This window comes from Amphiura filiformis, chromosome 7, assembly GCF_039555335.1.
Source record: "Amphiura filiformis chromosome 7, Afil_fr2py, whole genome shotgun sequence".
Lineage (NCBI taxonomy): Eukaryota > Metazoa > Echinodermata > Ophiuroidea > Amphilepidida > Amphiuridae > Amphiura > Amphiura filiformis.
Genome location: NC_092634.1, coordinates 15,975,792 through 15,998,587, shown reverse-complemented (window position 1 = coordinate 15,998,587; position 22,796 = coordinate 15,975,792). Strand labels below are relative to the sequence as shown.

The following is a 22,796-nucleotide window of genomic DNA, read 5'->3' as shown; positions in this document are numbered from 1 at the left end:
ACTTATAAGAAACTGAAACCAAAACCGAAACTGACTGACACAAATGTTCGGTTTTAAACAAAAGGTAGAAACAATGAGTTCGATATCTTATGATTCAAGTGGTTAGGCAGGACAATAGGAAACCACGTGACCAAAACCAAAACCAAAACTAAAACTATATATTTGAAATGAGGCATTGGCAATAAAATTACCCAGTGATGACAATGACAAAAACATCACACCTTGCTCTTCAGCCGGACTAATATAGAATAAAAATTAAAGGTGGTCTCCGTCAATCATAACATTATGCCTTATATGCTAAAAAAATTATTATCAAGCAAGAATCACATGATTTATTTTAAACAAACTCATATTGACCATAAAAACGAATAAAAACAGCCGTCTCTCAACACGCGATATTTAAAATTCCCGGGCGCTGAAATTGTCTGGTGCAATGACATCCCGGTATTAAAGGCTGGTGACAGTTGAGCACAAATAACCATGACGTCATTGCCCTAGACAATTTCGGCGCTGGAATTTTGACTGTTTTTTTTTTTTTTTTTTTTTTGGATTTCGTAAAATCGATAATATGTTATGTAGAATATCTACGACGAATTGATATCTAAAAGTTAATCAAAAAGAACTTTTAAAGGTGCAACTATATATTTTAACTACGGCATGGAGAAAAATATTTTCTGGTCAATACTCACCTAAAGCAATAAATGCACCAACAAACATCATGGCATCGCGATAAAGTTTAAAATCCATCGGACGTGGAAATAAGATCGAACGTACAAGAGTCCCTTTCATTGTGGAAAAACCTATGGAAGAGAAATGCCCGGAGAAATGTCACGATATGAACATACAAAGGCTTCACAACAATACCTATATAACCAAGATCCGAGATTGGTCCTCATTGCCACAACCATCAAATCACCACACCTCCATCACCACCGCAACCCACACCACCACCACAACCAACACCACCAGTCCACAACCAACACTACCACCATTCACACGTTGGGCTATGCCATTTGAAATCCATGGCAGTCGACAGACATGATCGTAATCTCCTGCACAGTGTGAATTTCAAATGGGTTACCTGAAATCTGAATGGGAGTCATTTGTATGAATTTCACTGAAATGGAATAACACATTTTAGAGTCGAACCTTGCTTTAATGAATCTTACCCGTTTGTACGACCACTGCTTTAACCATGTCGTTGCCAGATTGTCGCGTTTGTATGACTTGTGTACCACAAAATAAGGTCTGGCGTTTGTGTCTCTCTGGTGAGTATATGTCATTTTGTTCACTCGCTGATTCCTGACTGGATAGTGCAACTTTCGTCACAGGGACACTCTCTCCTGTTGATTTAATAAAAAACATTAATAATATTATATTTGTAAACATTTTGTCAAACTACCAAATCCATAACACAGAAACACTTTAATTATCAGAGACAAACCATTACTTCGTATTTTGATGATTTATTTTGGCTATTGTGATCAAGCTTCCAAATCTATATTGGTATTATTTCTCAAGAAATGTTTTAAAGTAAAAGGGTTTAAAGTAAAAGGTTTTAAAGTAAAAGGTTTTAGATGTGGGTACAATTTTCGAAAATATTACCCATAAAAATGGAAGGGTATGGCAGCTCAAGCCGCATATCCCATGTATCCCCGTCGAGGAAACAAAGTAACCCCCGGGTAATACCACACAATGTGAATGTCGTAAGGCGAGACTTATATCGGTCAGATTAAGTGAAGCACTTTAAACCAATCCACTAAAATATACAATGAAGTGTTTATGCAAAATAAATCTAACTTAGACCGCGAAACTGGGTTGAACATGGCTAGAGGACATACCTGTTAACATACTTTCGTTGACAACACAGGTGCCATTTGTAAGAACCGCATCACATGTCATGATACAACCACTCGGAGGAATAATTATGACGTCACCAGGAACAAGTTGGTCTTCCATCTCTGTCACGGTGCCTGATAAACAAGCATGGTTCATAGTTCAATAATTGCATTCAGTTAGTTGCACTCTACATTATTTAAGCACATAACACAAATGTAGCCCCCAAAGTAGCCTTAGTGATTTTGCGACTATTTTTCACAGCTGATCAAATCATTGCTACCACCAAATTGATTGGAACAAAGCTTAAAGGCCCATGCCGCCCATTCAGTGATTCATCCGGACAATCGTAAAAATTCAGATGTTGGTACCTTTGTATTAATTTTGTCATATATGTGTTACCATAGCCCGCTAGTGGTTCAGTCGCAAGTTGTGTATTTAAGGCAAAATACATTCATTTACATGAATCCGTAATTTATTTTATACTTATAGTATATAAATTACCTACCTGTATTTGAATGGGGCTTCAACTGCTGTTTTCTTCGTTTTTTGGCCAATTTGTCATTTCAAAAATACCAAATGGCAATTTGAATGACTTATCCTTCACTTTTAAGCAATTTATAAATAATCTTAATTTTTTTTTACACTTGCGCTCACTGATCACTGAATGGGTCTTTAATTAGTAGCTTACAATTGTAACTCTACGGGAAATAAAACGTTGCATATATTTTTAATAGTTTTTCCCACTTTTATTTTTGTTGCATCCTGTACTTACGGTCAAAGAAGGTTATCACCACATTACCACCACCATGCTTATTGTAAAGCACCCTAAAACCTGATGCACACAAGTTCCAATTGGACAATATCACTGAGGCTCTTAGATTTGGAAGGTATTTATGAGTAACTGGGATTCTCGTGTTCTCAGTACAAGTGCTCGGAAATTAAGAGCTCGTAGAAGTAAGACAAAATAGGGTTATCAAATTTGAAATTAAAAATGGGAACCAGTCATTTTTACACGGAGATCAACCTAGCTTCCCGTAAATGTATTTTGGCTATCATATCATAAATAAAAGGTAGTTCCTGATAGATACTGAAGGTGGGAAACTGGTTAATTTATTTTCACATGAAATAAAATATAATCTTTTTCTGACGTATGTATGTATTATGATTGTCATAGATTGGTCTGGCTGAAAAAGGGACATTTACAGCACATACATGCTGTGAAGATCTTTGACGTACGGTATTCTTTAAAAATGCCAATTTTCGTGAACTTGTGTAGACGAATTTGAATTTGATTTTTCTCGCCTTATTTTGCTCTATGCTATTATATTTTGTGTAACTTGAAAATACGCTTACTTCCATCTGCTCGCAAAACTTCAACTTCCAAGAATGATTCTGTCATCTCTCGAAGAGTTATACTTTGCTGCAAGGAAGAAATATACAAATCAGTGGTGTCAGTTTCTATCTGAAAAATGATTATAACACAAAAACGCTTCTGCCCTGCAACACGACCAAATATTTCAAACGACTATCTCTATAATACGACGATTTGAAACCCTTTCTAGTATACTGATTTACCTTTCTGATAGCATATAGTGACATTGCTAGTGATATAACCGTCATGACGATGATGACCGTAGTGAAAGTCCAAAACGCAAATCCAAACCACACGGCAACACTGAACACTTGAAATATGTAAAATGGATTCAATACCTGTCATGAAATACGATAAATAAAATTATCTTGTAAGTCTTAAAATTATTTATTTTGATGACTCTTTTTGTTGAATCTTTTTAATAACATCTCGTTGAAATAACACTATGTATACTTTCAGTCATCACTGATCAATTAGAAGATAATTAAATCTGGTCAACCAGAAAAAGTAACTTTTGGTTAGATGGAATCACCAACGTTGCGGCCAAAAACTTTGGCCTTCAGCTGGGTGAATGATTTAGAACTCAAAAGATTTGGAACTCAAAGGATTTCGCGGAGAATATTCAGCGTATTGTGTTGGACACGGATGAGACTATAACATCTTTTGACGTCACTGCCTTATTTACTGGCATCCCATTAGCAGACGCGCCCTTACCAATGTTGAAGCCTTATTAAGCAATATTTAAGCAATATCACAAGCAATAAACAAAATATGCTTTATTTTAGCAATACCACAAGCAGTGTTGAAGCATATTGCTTATATTAAATCAACTAGCTAGCAATATAAATATTTTAGGCAATATATTGTTAACTGAATCAATATCCATTTAGCAGTATAAAACTAAACAAACAATATAAACATTTCAAGCAATATATTGTTAACAACTTGTAGTAAGGAATATAAAATTAGCAATATAAAATATTTAGCAATATGACCTCAGGGTCAAATGGTGCATTATGGGAATATATTTCCAACTGTCATTTTGAACTGTGAGGACTGCAGAGATGATGTAGCTTCTTGTTTTTTTGATGTTTTCAGCTATGAAATGCCTTCATTTCATTAACATTGTGATGTTATTTGACAATCAATGTATATGTGATCCATGTAGCTATATAGAGTAATTATTACTCAGTGCTTGGAAGTGTGCAAGTGTTTTTAGCATGGACAGTATAGGTAAGCTTAAAAATATACATGATTGATTTGGTATTCGGGTGCTGTGAAAGCTATAGGCATGCATGCATTTCTTGAAACATGGAATGACCAAGTACAAGTGAGGGAGGAGTATATTGGGGCATATTCAGTACATCATAACTTAATGTCTATAGTGTCTTTATGTTAAATTATATTGGTTAAATGTCCATGTACTATGAAATGCGGATCATGTTAAATTTGGACAACTGAGGAAAGTTGCTTCCTGTTTTAATCAGTTTCTTTAGTGCCATGTGTGTTAGGTATACACCTTGACATTATTTTATTTAATAGTGTAGAAAATAACAACTTGCGATTTGACGCTTTGAGCAAAGCTTTTTTATTATCTTCTATCATGTTTTTAGTTTAACATGCACATACTCATGCAGCTTTCATACCAAATTATATTTTAACGTAACATTTTATATTTTATCTTTAACCATATAACAATATACAGGGTGTCCCAGAAAAAATTACCGAGCGAATAAAATTAAACGTAAGTCGAGAAATAGACATCAGAACCAAAAAATTTAAAATGTATCGCATAGCTTATTTTGTTGTGCATCATGTACAAAAAATTTATTTGATTCGGTTGACTGGTTGCGAAGAAATGAACGATTACACAATACGTGCATCAATGCAGTTCATTCCAAGTTTGAGCAACAGGCGCTTTTTTAATACTCACTCACCGCTTCCTGAAGTTTGTGTATCTCAATAAATTTAGTCCACTATCTATCTTATAATCCGACGTTGTTATGTCATTTATGCTGTCACTGAAGATGATAACAGTTTGTTTTCTGCAATTGGAAGCTTTCAAACTTCAATTCTTTATGTTGTGATTATGTTATATTTTAACTTTCCAAAGAACATTTGCAGTGCCGCCGAGAACCATTACGTGCCCGGGGGTAAAATGGTCGCACGGGCTCCCTTTTTTACTGAAGCCTCTTTTCTTTGCTTTTATGGACCCATTAAGGCATGCTTTCTTTATTTTTACGGGCCCCCTGACACCCCGGGCCCAGGGGTAACGCACCCCCTTAACCCCCTTGCTGGCGGCACTGAAAATTTGAGCCAAGAATAACAAAGATCAAGTGCCTACAGCTTTACGCATGATTTTTGATACCATGCAACATTAATGTAGAAGTTTTAACAAATTTAAACTTGGCATTACAATTTCTTGGAAATATTCCAAAACATTATGTGTGTGAGAAATTTTTAAACCAGCTGGACTTCTTTATGCAATAATTCTTTATGCAACATTTATATCAACATTAACGAAAAAATATATTTACAAGTACCGAGCATCATCTCACATGCAAGCTTTCATTTTCAATATCGTGCAAGTTTTCAAATTCCAACAAAAGCTATAATTAAATGTTTTGCAAGAAACAGATTGTTTAAAAAGAACGAAATGGATTTCTCAGAATAAAATATGAAGCCCATTGACAGTTAACCACAAGTGTGCATTGTGTTGAATGATCTTTCTTTCAAACTTGGAATGAAGTGAATTGACGCAAGCATTATGTAATCGCTCATTTCTTCGCGATCAGTCAACCGATTCCAGTAAAATTGGCGTATAAGATGCAGAATAAGATGGGCTACACGCCGATGTTTAGATTTTTGGATTCTGATGTCTATTTCTGGACTTACGTCTACATTATTCGCCCGGTAATTTTTTCTGGGACACCCTGTATGTAACTTTTGTATTTTACATGTGGCTTTTATACCAAATACATTTTAACTTTAACTAAACGTTACGCAGGGGGGGGGGGGGTGCGGGGGTGTGATCGCACCTCCCCAAATTTGCAAAAGTATACAAAAAGTCCCCAAATTTAAGAATTTGCGAGCGTAGCGATGTTTTTTAAGTTTTTTTGGTCAAAAAAGGTCCAAATTTTGGGGGAAGAGTCCACTTTTACAAAATCGCCCCCCTTTGGAAAAAAGTCCACTTTTTCAAAATCAGCACCCCCCAAAAAAATCCTGTGTACGGGCCTGCGTTCCACTGTTTCATATATTCCAATCTTAATAGGGCCTAGTTGTCATTTGTCATTGATGCAGATCGATGTAGAAAGTATATTGTCTTAATTTGATGCTATATTCAAGAAAAATAAGGTAGGACACTATAAATTTTTGGAACACATTGATCATTCTGCTGCTGAGGAACATTCCTTCAAGCCAATCAATACAGTACAGTCCGTGCATTACATGCAGTTTCACTGTGCATACTGCCTTCGGTAACCTTTAACAATATTTTTGACAAATATTGCTTACAGTAAATATCGCTTACACGAAGCCTAAAAATATTGCTTGAGTATGCCTAAGGTATGCCTAAGGTATGCTTAAGGTATGCCTTAAAAGTATGCCTTAATTATTGCTTATAAGGCATACAGTAAAATATAAGCAATATACAGTTATCATAAGCAATATATTGCTTATTTGTGTAAGCAATATATTGCTTTTTGTGTAAGCAATATATGCCTAAATATCAGAAACGAAGCCTTAATATATGCCTAAGGTATGCCTAAGATATGCCTAAGGTATGCCTAAGGTATGCCTTAAAAATATGCCTTAAATATTGCTTATAAGGCATATGGATATTAAGGCTTTGAAGCCTTCTTATATTGCTAGGTATATTGCTTAAATATGGCTTAAATTTTGGTAAGGGCGGTTTTTCGCAAACCAACACATACTGATCAATATTTGCAAGTCAGCTCTAACCATCCATTGGTCCAGAAACTTGGCGTGGTGAACACTCTCTACCACATGGCTGATACCATCATCACAAAGGACTCTGATAAGACCATTGACTGAGCACGAACACTTGCGCCACGCCTTGAAAACGTGTGGTTACAAAGACTGGGCAATTGATAAGGCCCTCAATCGTGGTGAGAAAGACACTAAACCAGCCAACGAAGGCACCACGTCTTCTGGTACCAAGACTTATGTCACCATTCCCTATCATGGGGATGTTTCAGAGAAGTTAAAGAGGATATATCGCGATCACGGCATCACTACCCACTTCGAGCCAACTAATACCCTGCGGCAGTCGCTAGTGCACCCAAAGGACAAGCAGCCTAACATGCCTAAGGGCCGCATAAATGGTGTAGTGTACGGTGTCCAGTGCGCGGAAGATCAGGAGTGCCAAGAACATTACATTGGCGAAACCGGCCAACCCTTGAAGAGTCGCATGTCCCAACATCGACTTGCCAGTTCAAGTAGTTCAAGTGGCAACGATTCAGCTGTCTACAAACATTTTGACTGCAGCGGGCACAGTTTTGACATTGACGACGTTGTCATTTTGGACCGTGAACCCCGTTGGTTTGAACGGGGAGTCAAAGAAGCAGTGTGGGTACGAGTCGAACAACCGTCCCTTAACAGGAGTGGGGGCGTTAGAGTTAATCTGTCACATGGTTGGGATTGGGTCATCAAGCAACTTCCTCATCGATTGACCTCGGATGACCCTAAATCATCCACCCAGCTGAAGGCCAAAGGTTTAGGCCGCAACGTTGGTGATTCCATCTAACCAATAGTGAGTTTTTCTGGTTGACCAGATTTAATTATCTACTAATTAATCCCGTTGAAATACTTTCTGGTGATGGTCAATCGGCGACTTTCTAAAGGTGGTCAATTTTGAACGAGCGATTATATGTTTTGGTGGTTTCTTAAACGAAAGATATATGGTAAGTACTCAGCATTGCACAGTAAGCGGGGTTCTTTTTATCTATCTTATTATAATCCAACCAGAAAATTATGCTATAATATCCACGGTTTTGTACATCGTAAAGAAACTTGCCTCCTGCACCAACATGACTAAGATAGGTTTGACTTCGATTGTTATTCTGTTTAGCCCAAATATTTCTCTTCTGAAATTGAAACCAGAGAGAAATACGTTTTCAAACGAAAGGAATAATTATTATCGGTATAAATGTGATAATTAATATGTAATATTCCACCGCATCTTTCAGTCAGTGCGATATATGCGTTTAGTTATTGTAGTGCATGTAGTATAAGCCCCTCATGAAGTACAACGGTTCACATTTTGACAATCAAAATGCCTCAGCTCAGAAGAAGGTCATTTCCAAGGATCTAGATTATTAAAATCAACTCATTGACCAATCTGGGCCATATACTGCCTCTGGCTATGTGAACACCTGTTTATGTGTTAGCTCGGCCACATGTAGATTCCTCAAGGGAACTCAATTGTGAAATGAAAATGCAAACTTTATTGAAGGCAGAGATAACGTAAATATATTCCATTTCACTATTACCTTGCTCTAACTTCTTCTGTGGAAAGCCCAGACTGTAATTCACGGCAGAACTTATCACAGGGAGTGTCCAATTCAGGCGCTCTGAAAAAAAGTAAATTAAAATTGTTTGTTTCATACAACTTGAGCACCGGTAGCTGTGTGAGCACCAGCAGCATGAGAGCAATACTGCGCTTTTTGATCCCTGATGACCCTCTTCAATTTTGGACATGCTCCCGATTTATTGACAAATGAAGCCGCTGATGTGACGCATCATCACCTATGCACCCCAAACGAACACCTCCATACATGCACCAATGACATATAAATAATGTAATCTTTGCAAATAGATATTTCTGATGGTTCTTACCTTAAAACAAAAAATGAACAGGTTTCTCCATCCCAAATGTACTTCAACTTTTGATAACAGAAAAATCTAAGTTCTCCCTCAATCAGGACGTCTTTCCTCAGAAAACGTTCTAGGTCTTCCGGTGTAACAGTACTGAAACAAGAATACGACACTCAGTTGTATTGTTAAAAGCCATATTATAACATTGCTGAGGTGGACGCCCTCAATATTTTTCAAAATTCTGTTTTTTACACGATTGTTATGTACTTTAGTAAACTAACATACACTGCAAAAATCAAGACTTGAGGTGCTGTACTTTTGTCAAAATCCGAGATTTTGAATAAACCGTTTTGATAAGACGGTTTATTATTACGATGAAATATTAGTCGAACGCGTACACAATATGTGCATAACACAATACGTACATGGCGTGCGCCAGTCGTGACCTATCAAAAGCACCGACACGACTCACGTTCGAAAGTGGCTCGCATTGGCGACATATGCGCTGGTATTAAATAACGATTTCTTTATATTGCCCCATGCCCCCATCTGTTTGGGCTCAAATTAAAAAAGGACATATCTGACAGTAAAACCTAACTTTGCCAAAAAATACAATTCTATTCTTATGTAAATGTTATAATATGGTTAAATGCAACTTTCAAACTAAAGGAGCAAGCTAATCATGCTAATAGAAGCACTCGACTCATAAAAAAATAAAAGGGCAAGATCAGTGATACGATTTTCACAAAGAAACAGTGTCGTTGTTACATTACGCTTTCGGTAGAATTAAAACACTCTATAAGAATGCGTTGCACAGCCTGCCTCAAAAAATATTGTGCAAGTGAAAAGCGCCCTCTATGGCAATTAGAAAATACCGTTATGACATGATGTTTACATGAATGTCAAGGGCGCAGTCTTAGCTCTCAAATGCCGTTTGTTCTGTTCAATTTGCTTGTTTTATTCTCGAGATATGTTTAGTTAACAACGAAAGGGTACAATCACAATTGTGCCACTTTTACTAGGGAAGAGGGCTGCACATGTAAATCAATGATAGCCGATGTTGATGCGTCTAATGCACTCCCCACTTCTGAGCTCGTGTATAAGACGCATCAACATCAGCGCGCATGCATTATTTTGTCCAATTTCACTCCCAACAAGAAATACGCGTTCAAGTTTGCAATTTTGTTTGTCGTTTAACATGTCTTGAGTGACAAAGAAAACAGCCTTTAGCATGATAAAATCATTGACATGCACATGTATTTAATTTTACAGCAGAATGTGAAATATCTATCTCTCTTTAATCTGTTTTAAGTGGGAAAAGAGACTCATATAATACCCGTATCGTGATAAAACAGTAAAAACAGTAAATACAAGTTTTATTATTGTATAATTGATGCATTCTTTTGATGTCACGAAGGAACTCTTGATAAACTTGATGCTATCATTGATTTACATGTACAGTCCTCTTGATCTTCCCTGGTAAAAGTGGCACAATTGTGATTTTACCCTTTCGTTGTTAACTAAACATATCTCGAGATTAAAACAAGCACATTGAACAGAACAAACGGCATTTGAGAGCTAAGACTACGCCCTTGACGTTGATTTTAAAAGCATCATGTCACAACGGTATTTTCTAATTGCCATCGAGGGCGCTTTACACTTGCACAATTTTTTTTGAGACAGGCTGTATTTCATCCTCGTTTTTGCAAAAGTTTTATAACAGCAAAAGAAACAGTAGAACCTTTTTGGAAACGTTTACTCAACAAAAAATTAACTATTGCATAATTTATTCAACATTGGATAAAATGCGTAAAATGTGGACTATCGTAATGAAATAATTGACCCATGAACCTCTCAATTACGAAAATCTTACGTTTGCATTCATACAGGCTTATTCATTTACCTTTTGTTGTTCACTTCCAAGTGGTTGATGAATTTCACGTGTTCTTGGTAATAAAAATCCTAAAAGACAACATAATCATGAAAGACGGTTGACTGTGTGACCACTTGTATCTTCTGCATAATGACTAAATTTTGCAACATTTTTTTTATCTTTCTACCAATCTACCATGCTCAATATTATTTTATAAATTAACAAACAAATTGACATGTAATATATATATAAATAACTTTATTAAGGAGGCTGTATGCATGTAGTAAAAGTGCCATAACTTTCATTGCAATTATTCACGCAAGACATATAAAAGTACACATTTTTATCAAGGCAAGACATCAATGAATCTCAATATAAATACAGATTTGGTGTAAAAACAACAATTATGAAGAAAATCACAAATAAGTGAATTTTTGGCAATTTTTGTTCGGTACATAATAACAAAAAAACACTCTTTCCAAAAATGTTTGTTTGTTTTTTCTTAGTCTTGAGGCACCATTCCAAAAACTGCTTTTTTTTAGTTTTTTTATATTGGCCTTATTTTTTGAGATATTGACCATATAAGGCATCAAAATTTAAAAAAAACACAAACGCCTATTTGCACAAAATTATGCCTAAAATCGGAAATAGACCAAAATATAAAAACATGAGAAAACCGGTTCTTAAGTCGGACATGCTTTTTATGATGAGCATTATTGCTTACCTATAGATGCTATATTTATTGAGTTATCGCGTACTTATATCGTCATTTTACCGAGAAAATGAACATTGAAATAAAGGCCGTTGAAGTTTAAAGTGGTCACATTTTGCACTTTGATCGAAGCTCACAGGAGAATGCGGCATTTCTCGCTTTTCTACCTTACATTACGTGAACATCGGGTAAATCCCCAGTCCCTTGAGAAGTTTGGGCGAAATCTATTCATATCTTGATGTTTAAATCGGGAGAAAGAACTTGAAAAAAAATCACATTTTATCAGCTAAAACGGAGCCATTTGACCGCTAGGTTTTTGTGAAATTTAGGGGAAGTGTTAGCTTTCGTTTGATATAAAAAAAAAATATTCTGATTGGATGAAGGAAACACTTGAGGTTTCGACAAAAACTAATTACAGAGGCCCATTTTCCAGCTAGAAGCTCCACAGCTCATACGATGCTATGCACTCAACCGTCTAGTGTAGTCAAAGACTGTGTGGAGACAATTCACTGCTTGCTGTTCTCTGTTTGAAACCTCTTGGACGAAAATGTGTGCCCAGGTGTATCGAGGTGGAAACTGTGCGCATGATGGTTTATAAGAGAATCGTTTTTGTATAGAAACCTTTCCATATGAATCGACATGATATTGAAATTGAATCAATGTTCAATTTACATTTTGCGGAATTCTTCTTCTTTTTTCAGCAATGTTGCAATACTTTTGTTCAGTGTGTGTATAAAAAGTTTGAAATATCTCGGTAATTACAAAGTAAATACCAAAAGTTCAAAAGTTAAATAATTATGATTACATGCAAATCACTTTTCATTTACTCTACTTTGCTTACCTGGATGAGAACAGCATCAGCTTGGGATAGATGACATTTGACATACATAATTTTGAGTTTCCAGTTGGGTTTCCAATAAAATACCAGGAGTAGAAACCCGAGAGAAATAATGCACAACACGTAGGTAATGACGGTACGAAGCGTATTTCTGCAGTAGCCCCAACATTTCTGGAATGTAATTATGCAAAAAAGTATTTAACAAAACGGGCCACCCCTTCTCTGCAACACAGATAACTTCCTTGCTAGAGATGTAAATCGCCTTGGACTTTTACAAAAAACATTTTTTTTTTTTTTTTAAATTATTATTTTTATGTTGATCATTAGACTCGGTAAAGCACAAACTAGACCAATTGTTGTGACAAATTGAACCAATTGTTTATATGCTTAATTGGGCGACACACATGCTAAATATTTTAACAATTTTGCTCTGTTTGATTAGCTTGCGGTGAGCTTTAGAAGGGCTGTGTAATAATATTTAACCCCATGCATAGGCCTATATGGATTATTTTCATGACATTACTCTACCATCACATAAAAAGCGTACCTTTGTCTTTCAAACAACACATTTAAAAATTATGCCACACACGTCGCGCGTAACCATGGTCACGGCACCTGACAGCACTAACACGAATTACAATACAATAACACGGCCACCGTACCGGCTCACAGGAGATTTTATATACAAGTAAAACCACAAACTTAGGCCTAATTTGCGGCAATTCTGGATGATGAATAACCTAGGAAACAAAGAAACCTGTATATTTTCCAAATTTGTCTTTGGGGAAGGAAAGAGCAGAAAACAAGAAGATCAAAAGGTTAGGCCTACATAATTACAATACGCATTGGTTAGGCCCGGTGGCTAGGCACAGGTGGCTAGGTAAGCTTAGAGAAAAAGCCTGATATAAATAATAATAATAATATTGAATGGCTTATTTTCGTGTGATACAAGAATATATTCGATAGAAAAATATTGCACTCGTCTTCGACTCGTGCAATATTTTTCTATCTCGTGCAATATATTCTTGTATTACACTCAAAGCCATTCAATATTATATAAATATTTTAGATTTTCTCAAGAATTAAAGTATGGAGAGTGTTGCCTTTTAGTATAGTATATTTAGTAGAATACCAACTTTCAGCTCATAAAACCATATTTGCTGGGCTGGAAAGGTTTTAGTTTATTTATAATGTGTGGTCAAATACAGCCTGTCTCAAAACAAATTGTGTAAGTGAAAAGCGCCCTCTTTGGCAATTAGGGAATACCGTTGCGACATGATGCTTACATCAACGTCAAATGCGTAGTCGTAGCTCTCAAATGTCGTTTGTTCTGTTCAATTTGCTTGTTTTAATCTCGAGATATGCTTAGTTAACGACGGAAGGGTAAAATCACATTTGTGCCACTTTTACTAGGGAAGAGGGCTTTACATGTAAATCAGTGATAGCATCAAGTTTATCAAGGGTTCCTTCGTGAAATCAAAAGAATGCATCAATTCGCGGGCATCAATTACACGATACACATTTTTTTACTGTTTTTACTATTTTACCATGATGCAGGAATAATGATTTTCTACAGATTAAAAGAATAAATATTTCACATTCTACTGTAAATACTGTCACTCAAGACAAATATTGCACACTAAGGTCCGTATACACAAAAGAGTTAGACAGGGTCTAAAGTTAAACCTGGTCTAACTGGAATTAAATTCCATCAGGAATGGTCCTTTACTCTTATTTCCTTCCTAGAGTAGCTAGCACATTCTAAAGTTTTAATGCAACGTTCAAAAATAATACAAAATAACTTTAGCAAATGTAAAGGAAAATGTCCTTTCTCATGGTACTAAATTCCACTTAGTCCAGGTCTAACTTTAGACCCGGTCTAACTCTTTTGTGCATACGGACCTTATAGGTTTATATTACTTGTTGGGAGAGAAATTAGACAAAATAATGCACGCGCGCTGATGTTGATGTAAATGATGCGTCTCTTCCCTAGTAAAAGTGGCACAATTGTGATTTTGCCCTTTCGTTGTTAAATAAACATATCTCGAGATTGAAACAAGCAAATTGAACAGAACAAACAGCATTTGAGAGCTAAGACTGCGCCATTGACGTTGATGTAAGCATTATGTCAAAACTGGTATTTTCTAATTGCCAAAGAGAGCGCTTTTCACTTGCACAACTTTTTTTGAGACAGGCTGTATATGTTATTTTTGACAAAAACACGTTTTTTTTTTCTTTCTATAAACATTTTGATATTGCCAACAAATATAGCAAACGTGGAAATTGAATTTCTTCTGTGGTTCTATTGACTAATCCCCAAACATTAAAATGGGAGTCTCTCTAGAAAATATTTGAAACCGTGATTAAACTTGTTATTCTACTATTGTTACATTTACAACAAAAAGTAGCGGTACATAGAGAGTGGTCATCGTTTGAATGAGACAATAATTTTTTAAAAATTTCTGTTCATTTGGGTTGAGATCATCATATGAAAATCACATGAATTTTTAAATTTCTATTTACATGGCATTTTGTAATATTATTTTAAGCCTTAATCACGTGGAATTGTGAATGTTCATACCTTTCTAGCATGTTGTATCGGTCATTCCACCTACGCATCATCATCATTTATCATCGTATTGAGTACACATGTGACCAGTAATAATATTTTAAACTTTTTCATTTTGGAGATAATTAATGTCATTTGTAATAAATGCTTTTTCATTGTCGCCATTTTTGCAGAACCAAGTCCTTAAGTTGTTGAAGTTCAAAGACGTCCCATTTCCACCCAAGTTTAATATCAATCGAAGATTTTACCAAAGGCAGACCCAAGACCTAGTGTTTATTCCTGCCCAAAATTAGCCATATACACCATGTAATTTTGCTGTTCCTGACGTTTTAAACACCTGCCTTTGCTGTGCTGTAATTTAAAAGGTCCGCCTCTTTGCGTGATTTGGCAGTGTACCTAGTCTATTGTGTTTATGCTAATGCTGTTACGCAATCAAGTATCATTTACACATATTATGTGGTTTGAAAGACAAATGTATAGTCTTTATGTTATCAAAGAAATTCCATCAAAATATTCTTGGGGTCAAAGGTCATCTCTCATTACATACTGACCGACCCTTGTACTGATGGGTTGCAAAAACAGCAAAAGGTAGATATAGAGTGCAGTCACATCCAAGGTTAAAGGTCTTACTTCCCACATTTGGCGTCAGACTGATAGGTCTAGGGGCTTACTTACAATGGGATCCTGTTTATCATCTTCAATCAAAAGTGGCTCTGAAAAGTGAGGTGAATAATTGACGTTGCCGTCCCCATCATTCTGCCTGAAAAGATGAAAAAGTAATAACGGCGTTAAGGAATGTTTATCACAATGATTTAACTACGTCCGACATATTGACTTAATTAAACATTTTAAATGGACTGATCATTATCAAAACGCCTTTTTACGCCGCGGTGAGGGAATGAGGAATACAATTTCGTAGCCCTCACCTCTAGTGCAGTATGAGAACCCTTCATCCTTTCAGAGACCATTAAATACTACCATCACCTAAACACATCACAAGAAATAAGCCCCCCTCTCAAATTCTCGTCATAACGTCGTAAAATAAAACTTTATACCAATAAAATTAACTTTCAAATAATTATATGACTGTTTACTAAGTATGTGTGAAAATGAAAGATGTGCATGGCTTCAGGGCTGAATGAGCCCAAATTGAAGATAAAAAAATTATCCATCTGAACATTTTTTATGGAAAATGTTGATATTCAACTTCCACTACCTCCCTACCCGGGGGGTCACTCCCATTGTGGCCTGTACACCATCCGCGATAATCAACTTTTGAAAAGCACCCTAAGCAAGGATTTAACCCTTGGCTAAAACGACACCCTAAACAGGGATTTCATTCCTAACATCAAATTTCATACCCTAAATTTCATTTCCGCGTATTTAGAAATTGCAATTTTGCTACCCTTTTTCCAATTTTTCATGTTTTGACACCCTAAACGCGATACGCGCGTATCGTGCTTACCCACGAAAAACGACCCTTTTACGCGTTTTCATTATCGCGGATGGTGTACAGGCCACAATGGGAGTGACCCCCCCCCAGGCCTCCTATCCAATCTTCCTTCTGGGAAACTAATATCATTTTTGGTTCCCTGTTCAATTTCATGTCAGGAAATGTATACTTTTGTGGTTTTGGGTTTAGTTAACAAAGAATTATATTTCTATCAAACAGCGTGCATTTTCAAAGAGGAAAAATGGAACTTTTGGGTACTGGAAAATCTACAACTCAAAACACATGGCCTTATGTTTCAGTCCATATTTAGCCTATTGGCCGCAGTTTCTTATGGTAGACCTAAACCAGCCAAAGGCATATGTGACGTCAGGTCCTTACGCTGCCTTTAGTTGATTTCGTTCTCACCATCTAGGATGTTTCTTCACCTATGAAACATCGCAAGTTAGTAAGTCTGGGTCCCAAGTTAGTGAAGTCTGGACCCCGAGTTACTATCTCGGAGGTCAGAGCTACTGAAGTCTGCGGTCTCGAGTTAGCAAATCGGGGTTACGAGTTAATAAGTCGTGGCCCCGAATTACTTACTAACTCGGGGCCTGAGAAAGTATCCTTACACTTGGAATAAAATTCCTAATTTTAAATTTAAACCATATTTGGTAAATTAAATTTTAATAGACACACTATATTATCTTGCACATTATGACACCCCATTGAATCCTTTGTGACCTCCAGTAGTAAAGTTACAAGCAATTGATTGGACGAAGGTCCAGTTTTAAAAGTGACAAACTATACAAGGCGAAAAGATTCCAACAAGCGCAATAACAAAAAGACAACAATATATGTTTAGATTTAAAATTAAGAATTTTATTCCAAGTGTATAGGATACTTTCTGGGCGCAGTATATATGGAGCTACGAGTTACTAAGTCGTGGCCCCGAATTACTTACTAACTCGGGGCCTGAGATACTAAGTCAGGGCCCCAAGTTACTATCATCTCGGCACCCCGAAATATTTTTTCCATGTCACGATATATGGAGCACCCGACGACGTGACATGGAAAAAATATTTCGGGGTGCCGAGATGATAGTAACTTGGGCCCTGACTTAGTATCTCAGGCCCCGAGTTAGTAAGTAATTCGGGGCCACGACTTAGTAACTCGTAACCCTGATTTGCCAACTCGAGTCCGCCGACTTCAGTAGCTCTGAGCTCTGAGATAGTAACTCGGGGCCCCGACTTCACTAAACTCAAGGGACCCAGACTTACTAACTTGCGATGTTTCATAGGTAAAGAAACATCCTAGATGGTGAGAACGAAATCAACTAAAGGCAGCGTAAGAACCTGACGTCACATGCCTTTGGCTGGTTTAGGGATTCAGTAAGAAACTGGGGCCAATAGGCTAAATACATGGACTGAAACATACGGCCATGTGTTTTCAGTTGTAGATTTTTCGGTACCTAAAATTTCAATTTTTCCTCTTTGAAAATGCACGCTTTTTTGATACAAATATAATATAATTATCTGTTAACTAAACCCACAAGTACAAGTAAAGTATACATTTCCTGACATGAAATTAAACAGGGAAACCCAAAATTGATATTAGTTTCCCAGGAGGAAGATTGGTTAGGGAGGTAGTGGAAGTTGAATAGCAACATTTGCCATAAAGTATTATTCAGATTTCCTTTTAAAAATTAAGCGTACTGCTAGCCGTCCAGCGCGTATTATTTTGCACATGGTCCAATGCACACGCTTGACGTCGCGCACGTATACGCGATGGTTAATTTGTAAAAGGAAATCTGAATAATATTTTACAAAGTGGGATATATATTTTTTTTTATCTTTTTACAAGACACAAAAAAAATTTATATTTTATACTCTATTCTGAAAAGAACACCATAATTATTTGGCTCAAGAGCTTTAACAAATGTATACTTTTATTGTTATACCTGCATATAAACTATTTATGACTTGCAAATTGAGATCCCAAAAATTAGGCATGTGCAAAGGGGGGGGGGCAAAGATTTTCTGGCAGGCTGATTGGGGGCAATCGATTTTTATCATGCCCAGAGACGCTCATTTTTTAAGCCTTAAAAGGGCAAACAACCTTAGGTTAGGTTTTATGATTCCGTCTAATAATTCTTTTTAACTACATTTTACAGCACGCTGTACGTTTTCCGTGGTAACGGTTATTTAATATTCTGAAAATGTAAAAAAATATAATATTTATTATCATTTTGCAGGCATAGGGCCTATGTTGTCAGAAAACAGCTTTTTTTTTTTTTACAAAAACATGCGGGGTAAAAGATTGCACCTACTCAAGTATAATCCATAATATTCTTTGACGTTCCCTTGTCCACTGTCGTCGTTTTTAACTACATATTTTATACATTACTTCAAATTGCTATCATCGAGGATCTAAATGGTACCCCAAATAATGTATGCTATATAGGTTATACGGGTCAATAAGAAAAGCAATAAGCACTTTTGGACTGATGGAATTTTACCCTTTAGGCACAGCAAGTCCCTGGTTTCTTGGGGTTTAGTTTATTTATGTCAAATACATTTAAACTTGAAGAACGCCTTAGCATTATCTATTCACGCAGTTGCTCTCCTGACCCGCAGTACCTAAATCTGTGATGAACGAACAATGAGGTATATTCTGTAAAAGTTTCACTGTGCTTAGCTACTGTTCACGGGGGACATTTATAATTTTTGTGAAGTTTCAATTCTAAAGTAAGAGCTTTTTCATTTTTTTTCTTTTATTTCGTTTTCCCTTAGTTTCCTTCCCTTATCTTACCGCTTTCTTTTGACTTTCATTTCTTAGTTTTTCTGGTTGTTTGATTTCGTTATTCAAGTTCCTCTTCCTTTTCTTCTTTTTGTTTTCTTCTTATTCTTTCAAAGCGTGGTTATCATGACTTGAGGCACACAAATAATCTCTAACTATTCATGCTATTGGAACACATAGAACCATGTATCTATAATACGTACATTGTTAATGCAAATCAAGATCATATATTTGTTAAGCCAACATATTGATGCAAATAATACACTGCTTGAGCAATGATTTTTTGACAAAAATATTGTTTCCATTGCGTACATTTGCCCATTAATTATATACGCCTAAAATAATACTAGAAATTGTACTAAATAAAATACAAAAGAACTAGCACACTTCGCTTCGTGTGTCTCAACATCAATTTGAGGTACATCTTGACTAATTTTTGCTAGATTCGTTTAATTTTCTGATACAGACTGTGCCCTAAATCTCCCCCGATTAACAGCATTATATTTATTGAATTTATAAATACTACTAGTATCTTGTTCTTCCTGATCCCAAACACGCAAAATAAGAATCTTAGTCTTTTGGCCTTTTCCCCCACAAAATTGATCGAAGGTGGAATCATTTTTTTATTCCCATTTTAATAGGTGGTACTATAAGGATTTGGATTGATATTTCATCTGGTAAAACCAGGTAATATTTTTTTTTTCATTCCAAAAAATGAGTGCTGCATGTATTATTCTGAAATCGGGAGTGTAGCTGTGTGTGCCTCACAACTACATCATATATATTTGAACTCTTTACCTATTAAAGAAAACAAGTTTCACAATAGTAAGACCCGTGAATTCGACACAATACACAGTGGTTAGCGACCGTTCAATACTTACGACAGTGGGAATGCCGGGGAGTTTTGGGGGAAAAAATATGTCAACGACAAATTTGGCGTTCCCCCCTCGTATCCCCGAGATCGCGTCCGCTCAAAATTTTCGGATTCCACCTTGTTCTTCTTACAATTTTCTCCATTTAGAACTTAACATTCCCCCTCATGGTTCAAATAAAGAAATCAAATCCCCTCTCACCCCAAAAACATTTCGGATTCCACCTCAAAACTCCCACCCGGCATTCCCCCTTTTCTTAAATATTGAATGGTCCCTTAGCCGTACGGTAGTGTTTGCTTTGTAACGTGATTATAATTTTGTTTGATCATTGGACTCTAAACTGCATGGTGCAAATGTTGTAAACTGAACATGCTGAAAGTCTTCCTCTGAAGTATTGTTTCATGTTATAATATTATTTAAATATAGCACTAAAAATATCTATATAGCAAATTTTGAAATTAACTTTAAAATTAATCTTTAAAATTATTAAAAGTGAGTATAAACAGCTATAAACGATCTAGGTTTTGGCACCACACTGTATTTTATCATCACATTTATGTCAAACTGGACACTGCCAGGTGTACATGCATATACAATATTACCTGAAAATGGCGTTAACGTCATGAAAAAAACGTCTTACCTGCTCTCTGCCATTTTCGCTCACTTGTTGAATTCGTTCTCAAACTTTCTTTCATGTACAACCAATCACCACTCCTAGCTGTGTGTCTCATGCAATCTGGTGTGGGAATGGGACACCCAAATCTCTGCAAAATGGGTATATCCAGTGCAGTGCAAATCGAAACAGATTGGATTTTCAACTAGAGCGTCATCACTTTTCAATTGGTTCACAACCCGGGTTCACAACCCGTCACATATGCACCTTCTAAATGCGTATTATAGACGCCAGCAGCAGCGTTACTCCCGGGCACTTTTATATCTAAAAGTAAATGGTAACTCTGCGTGTCATAAGCCTTTTTTATGCTTTTTATACCAACCAACCCTGGGCAAACAACATGCAACTGTTATTTGGTTTGACACTGCTTTTGAACTTAGCTAGACACGTTTTAAATGCAAAGACACACACACAAAAAGTGGGACATGGGAAAAGAAAATAGGTCTAATCTGGCAAAATTACGCTAGAGCCTTTCGGCAAACGACCAAAGGTGCGATGTCAAATAGGGCAATTGAGAATGTTGCTTTTTGATGAGACTAAAAAAAACATTTTTTTCGTGGAGGGTATTCCGTATAATGCCTATACAACATAATACAATATGGCATGGTATTGACAGGACGTCAATGCCCGGGGTTTACATGTACGTAGGTGGCACTGCAAAAGTGGATTGAAAAAGGATCAGGGATGAAATGTACTGCTTGAAAGCCAGCCAGGGATGGTCTCTTCAAATGACGTACGATATACCCTAATTAATGGCTGGTGCTGGTCCCTAAAACCTGACTTTTATAGTTGGCCTAAACTTTTGACAGTCACTATTAACTTTTCAGACACAGTTGTTCCGGAACCAGGGGCCTACACCACTCAGCGTCATTATCCCTATATCTTCGTGTCAGAAATTGTCATGATACAGGGTGTCCCAAAAGAGAGGCCACTCATTGCGCCCTCTTTTTCTCCTCAAGTTGATCAAGTATATGTTGGTATGTAAATAAGCCTTTACCGTTAGATTTAATAAACCAAAACAATTATTTCAATCGGCTCATAACTTTTGAAGATATACCCTTTTAAAGAAATGTATCCGTTTTTCACTCTGTCCACGGAGGAGGTTTGGCTATGTTACGAGTCGTACTGACTCAAGGCCAAAATCACCTTTTACCCGAACTCACACGAATGCACAACACAAATATACTGTTTGATTAAGCTAACAAAATCTAAGTCTTTAATTGAAAACAAAGTATGCTTGGTACATAACAATATACACTAAAATCACACAATTAGTTTTATTCTATCTGTACTTAACCAGCGGTCTTCTTGTTGGTGGTGATCTTAGAGTTCTTGCAATGTTCTGGACGACTGATGTAATATATCCTTATTCACTTGTCCTGCGAAAATCAGCGAAGTCCAGTGTACACTTGCGTTTATAAATATCACGAAAATGATGCTGCCGCTCCAATCACTTTTCTTCTTGCGCTGCTTTCTCCACAAATATATATCCTTGCGCTGCTTTCTCCAAATAATTAAATCTCCTTGCGCTCCTTTCTCCAAAAATGGTGTTTCTTTCACCAATCACTCTTTCTCCAGGGAACAGGCTTCTTTAGCACAGCTCCGCTGTATTTGACAGATGTAAACATGATAAACCCAGCAAACTCCAGCAATTCGACCGAAGAACTTTAATCCTTTGATGAGGAAGAGCACATTTGTGTGCTCGCTATCTCCTTCGTTGCTGTATTAAAATTAGCTCAATTATTGGCTATATAAACTGGTTAAAATGTACTTCTTTTTTTGAAGCACGAAGACCATCACACACATGTGGAGTTTCACAATCTCCCATGACATTCTGTAATCAGCAAACTCAAGCTCTCACATTTTTATACTCCAGAAAACCCAAAATCTATTAATAGACCACCACTTCATTCACATCTTCACAGATGATGCAAGCTTGGGATTTCCCAAGATTAATTATACACATTAACCTTTCACATTACATC

General features: G+C 36.5%; 1 pseudogene; it reads right to left on the bottom strand.

Moving 5' to 3' along the window:
- LOC140156802 (polyamine-transporting ATPase 13A3-like) overlaps positions 1-21,186 on the bottom strand; it is a 46,684-nt pseudogene extending 25,498 nt beyond the window's left edge.
- Between the last annotated feature and the right edge of the window lie 1,610 nt (positions 21,187-22,796).